The 5,533-nt window shown below is 41.0% G+C and overlaps 1 pseudogene; it reads left to right on the top strand.

The window, feature by feature from the left end:
• The first annotated feature begins 4,492 nt into the window (after positions 1 to 4,492).
• LOC103747375 lies at positions 4,493 to 4,781 on the top strand (annotated as a pseudogene).
• Positions 4,782 to 5,533: the final 752 nt, after the last annotated feature.

Here is a 5,533-nt window from a genome sequence, read left to right as displayed (position 1 = left end):
CCAGCCTGGGTCAACGCCCGTTTACAACCCATTCTTTCCCTGTTGCCCATAAATGCTACCCTACTTTGGCCTAACATGTTTCAAATTTAGTCTAAACATCATTTCTTCCAAGAGGGCTTTCTATCCTCATACTCTGCTGTCTCCTCAACTCCCACCTAGTCAGGGCCAGGTTCTCTACTGATATACTCCCATAGCATCCTGCACCTCTGCTAGTGTGGCCCTGGAAACACTGCATGTAATTGTTGCGTACTTATTCACAGTCCTTTCTAGACTAAGCTTGAAGAAGGAGTATGGATGCAAACCTTCCTTGTTCCCTATGTAGCTCAGTGCTAGAGCACTTGTTTGGCATATACTAGGCTATGAGTTTGAATCCCAGTATCTCAAGAAAAATATTAATGTGTGCCAAAGATGAATTGGTGAGCCAATAAAGCAATTGGCTCTAGGATAATTTAAAAAGAAGGCATCTGTATAGATAATAGGCAATGCCGAAATTAATTTGCTTAATGGATGCCCCAGTGCCATCTTTGGTGAAAGTGAGAGAGAGGTCAGTCTTATTTCAGAAATTATTCTCATTTGCATTTCTATGGGCAAGAATATTTACACTGTTATCAGGGTTTTGCAACCAGCCCACTGTAAAATAGCCAAGACAATGAAAGAGCGGAATAACCTGCATGACATGGCACCTGTCTACTTTTGCCTATTTCAAATCTTTTGCCAATATCAATCTTTTACCCACTGAAAGTAATCTTAAAACCCACTTTGAAGTCTTTCATAACTTTCCTTGACATGAATAGACCCCCAACTCTTCATCTAACACAGAACTTCAATAAGTAAAGTCTTAGAACTTCTCTGAAAACTTAAGTAAATGAGGGGCTTTGGAAGATTACACTAACTACACAAATGTAAGGGCTCTGGGTTCCTCGGGTAGCACTGAGTAGAATAAAATCTTTCTATACAGATGCCTGCATGCTCTAAAAGCCAAGCTGATAATTTTCTTTGTAACCCACCCTTGCATCCTCTAAAACAGTATGTTTAGTATTTATTTTTTGCATGTGTCTAATGTTGGGGATTCAATGCAGGGCCTTGCATGTGATAGAAAAGCATTCTACCACTGAGCTATAACCCCAGTCCTTCTTTAAATTTTTTTGCTATTATAAATTTTCTTTTTCTTTTTCAAAAAAATATTTTATTCATTATTTTTGTGTATGAGTGTATTGCCTGCATGTAAGTGAGTGCCCCATGTCGTGCAATGCCACAAAGGTCAGAAGAAGGTTTCGGATTCCCCTGGAACTGGAGTTAAGGATGGCTCATAGCCGCCATGTGGGTGCTGGGAATCGAACCCAGGTCCTCTGCAAGAGTAGTCAGTGCTTTTAATTGCTTTTAAAAATTTATTATTTTCATTTTCTGTGTATGTAAGTGCACCCATGTCATGCAATGCCCACAGAGGTCAGAAGAGAGTGTTAGATTTCCTGGAACTGGAGTTACAGGAATAGGAGTTAGCCGCTACATGGGTGCTGGAATTCAAATCCCATTCTTCTGCAAGAGCAACCAGTGCTCTTAACTGCTGAGCCATCTCTCCAGCCCCCAGAGGTAACCATTTTTAATATGAATAGTGAGTTTATCTTTTCTTTACATGGCTTATGTACTTACAACCTAAGTTGTATCCATAAATAACATAGTATTCTTTTGCATATTTTCAAACTGTATATACTTTTGCTTCTTTCTGCCATTAGCTTCCCCCCCCTTAGTGATGAGGATTGAACTCAAGGCTTACACATGCTGAGCACACACCATCAATGAGCTAACTACCTCTCCTGATCCTTGTAATTTTCTTTTCCTATCTAACATTATGTTTTTGGTGTTCTTATCTGGTATTATTTTTGTTACGGAACAATAGTATTGGGTTAAGTAGGAAGTGTGTCTTGGTGTTAGAGAACTTGCCTAGCATGGAGGGATAAAAGAAAAAAAGATGACTCAGAAACAGGTGAATAAGCACTTTCCTTCATCTTTCTATGTCACCGTCATGGTGCATCTGAATGCCCTATCTGATAGAGGCATGCTCTCAAGAGCATGAACAATGCCAAATAGAAAGGCAAATACCAAGCTTATTAGGCTGTGCTCCAAAGTCACACTAGAAAATGCAATGATGAGGCATGGTCACACTGGTGGATCTGAAATCATCGATGATCACAGAGCTGAGGGAATTGCTATAACCCTCACAGCAAGGATAAATAACTGTGGAGTGAGTCATCTCAGATTTGCTGTCCAACTCCGAGACCTGGAAAAATGGTGAAATAATCTGTTCCAATCTATCAACCTCAGCTGCCATCATGGACCTGAAGAAGCAAGGACAAAAATGCACAGGAAGGAAAATCCTGGGAATCATTGTCTAGGAATGTAAAGCAGACGTTCAAATAAAATGCTTCAATGTAGAAGGAAGGAAGAGGGAGGGAAGAAAGTAAAGGAGGCAATAAGTGTTTGGTTGGTATCAAGAATAGGGATCAGTTGCATAAGTTTGATTCATTATTATAAAAGTCCTGGTTATACATCCAGAGACAGTACACAAAATCAAGGGGAGAGGTGATCAACACATGGCAGCAAATTAATAAATTTAGAAAAGAAATCTAAGAAAGCTAGTTTTATTTAAATAAACAGAAGTTTCATTTGTGACAATTAAAAAATCAAGTCATCAGCTTCACCGTGAGTTTGAGGACAGCCTGGGCTACAGAAGACCTTGTCTCAAACAAAACAAACTACCACAAAAATCCAAGTTATTAGACTTTGGATTTTGGGTAAATCATGTAACTTTTCTTTTTGTTGTTTTAATGATAGGGTCTCATTATGTAATCCCCCTGCCTCATCCTGCCAAGTGCTAAAGATTATAGGTGAGACAGGCAAGCATTGAGAATAGTTTAGTAACATGGGACTCTGCTTGACTTGAGCTATGTACGCATTCCTCTTCTAATAGTTTCTGTTCACATATATTTTGAATATATACTGGTATTGAGGGGGGTTATCCAACCTAAACTGGTTTTTGGTAAATGTACAGTAAGGCAAAACTGTGTCCTCAAGTAAACTTTTAGGGAAAATCTATTTAATGCCTATTCATAATGGGGTGTACAGATGATTAAAATCCAATGCATTATGGGAAAGGCCATTCAAAGTAAAAAACAGAGAACCACCCTTGCTACACCTGTTATCAACCAAACTCCTCCTTCTCTTGACCAAAAAGGAAGCCCCCCAAAATACTGGGGCCTTGAGTATCTTCACTCATGTGGCCTACTGCTCCCTTGCAATAGAGTCTGATCTTTTCTATTGTTTTGTTTTAAACAGAGTTTCCTTGCTATGTTGCAATCTATGTGGGCTTTGATTTCAATTCCTTTAATAAGAGGCCAAGTGGAAACCCAATCCAGACCCTGACATGTAACAGGCATGTGCTACCATATCCAGCTCCTCTTTTTTTCCTGTCTTTTGTGTAATGCTGGAGTTGAATTAGAACAGGATTTCTCAAAAATAAATAAAATTAATCAATCAATCAATTAATTAATCAATCAATCAAATTAATTAATTAAATTGTTTTTCTTTTGTAGCCGACAACCTCTTTTGGTATACATTAAAATTTCAAATTTTGGGGGCTGGAGAAATGGTTAAGAGCATGGTCTGCTCTTGCAGAGGACCCAGGTTCAAATCCCAGCACCCACATGGCAGCTAGCAACCATGTAACTCCAGTTCTAGAGGATCAGACACCCTCTTCCTTCCTCCACAGACACTGCATGACATGGATGCACTTACATACATGCAGGCAATACACTCATACACATTAATAATAATAATAATAATAATAATAATAATAAAAATTTAAGGGCCAGGTATGGTGGTGCATGCCTTTGATCCCACCACTCAGGAGGCAGAGACAGGTGGATCTCTGTGAAATCAAGACCAGCCTGGTCCCCATAGTGAATCCAAGCCAACTGTGGCTAGAGGGAGACCCCGTTTCAAAAAGACAAAACAATAAAATTTTTAAAAAATAAAATTTCAACCTTTCTTCTAAATTATTTGAGATTTTCCAGGCATGATGGTACATATCTTTAATCACAGCACTCAGGAGGGAGAGGCAGGTGGATCTCTGTGAATCTGAGACCAGCCTGGTCTACAAAGTGAGTTCTAGGCTAGCCAAAACTACATAATGAGACTCTGTCTTAAAATAACCAGGGGCTAGAGAGATGGTTCAGCAATTAAGAGCACTCGCTGCTCTTGTAAAGGACCCAGGTTCCATTCCCAGCATCCACATGGTGGTTAACAACTGTCTATAACTCCAGTTTCAGGAGATCTGATGCCCTCTTCTGACCTCCACGGGCACTGCGCAATATGTGTGCACTTACATGCAGGCAATACACTCATACACATAAAATAAAAATAATAAATAAAATATTAGAGTTGGAAGTCATAGAGCGGTTACCAGAGCCAGAGCTGCAGGTTAAGCCTAATCAAGATGACAACTTCCCAAAAGCACTGAGACTTTGTGGCAGAGCCCATAGGGGAAAAGCCAATGGGGAGCCTGGCTGGGACTGGTGAAGTCCTGGGCAAGAAGCTGGAGGAAAGAGACTTTGACAAGGCCTATGTGGTCCTTGGCCAGTTTCTAGTGTTAAAGAAAGATGAAGACCTCTTCCGGGAATAGCTGAAGGACAAGTGTGGTGCCAATGCCAAGCAGCCCCAGGACTGCTTTGGATGCCTTCGACTGCTTTGGATGCCTTCGAGAATGGTGTGACACCTTCTTGTGATGTTCTCTGGAGACCCCGCATCCAGTCCCCAGAGTTTGCAGTCACTGGGGCTCCTTCCTGTCTTCCACAAAGGAAGAGATTGCTGCTATACTCACCTATGGACTCCAGGGTCTTTTGGGAGTTCTCTCCACCCAACATTTCAGCTTTTTTGGAATTCTTGTCCCTGCATGCATTGCCCACCTCCTCCCTTCCCTACAGTTCTGTGACAGTAGTTAAGGCTTTCCTGAGTAGATTCCTGGCCTTTCTCCTTCCTCCCTTCCCAATCTGTTGGATGCCATTTGGCTCCTTTTTTTGGCTCCCTTTATAACTGTTTTGTTGTTGTTGCTGTTGTTTTTTTTTGGGGGGGGGTCTTTTTGAGACGGGGTCTCCCTGTAGCCCCAGCTGTCCTGGAACTCACTATATAGACCAGGCTGGCCTTGAACTCACAGAGATTTGCCTGCCTCTGCCTCCGGAGTGCTGGGAGCAAAGGCTTGTGCCAACACGCCTGGCTTATATAAGTGTTTTTATAAAGGTTGGTTTTTTTTTTTTTTTTTGTCTTTTTGAAGCAGGGTCTCCCTGTAGTCCTAGCTGTCCTGGAACTCACTATATAGACCAGGCTGGCCTTGAACTCACAGAGATCCGCCTGCCTTTGCCTCCCAAGTGCTGGGACTACAGGCGTGCACCACCACGACTGGCTTTATTAAGCTTTTTAAATCAATAAAGTCAGTGGCCTTCAAACAATAAAATAAAATAAAAATAAATAAATAAAATAT

This window comes from Nannospalax galili, unplaced genomic scaffold (assembly GCF_000622305.1).
Source record: "Nannospalax galili isolate Female #2095 unplaced genomic scaffold, S.galili_v1.0 scaffold24, whole genome shotgun sequence".
NCBI classification, from domain to species: Eukaryota; Metazoa; Chordata; class Mammalia; order Rodentia; family Spalacidae; genus Nannospalax; species Nannospalax galili.
Note: the sequence above shows the minus strand (reverse complement) of the source record. Positions and strands in the feature narration are given on the sequence as shown.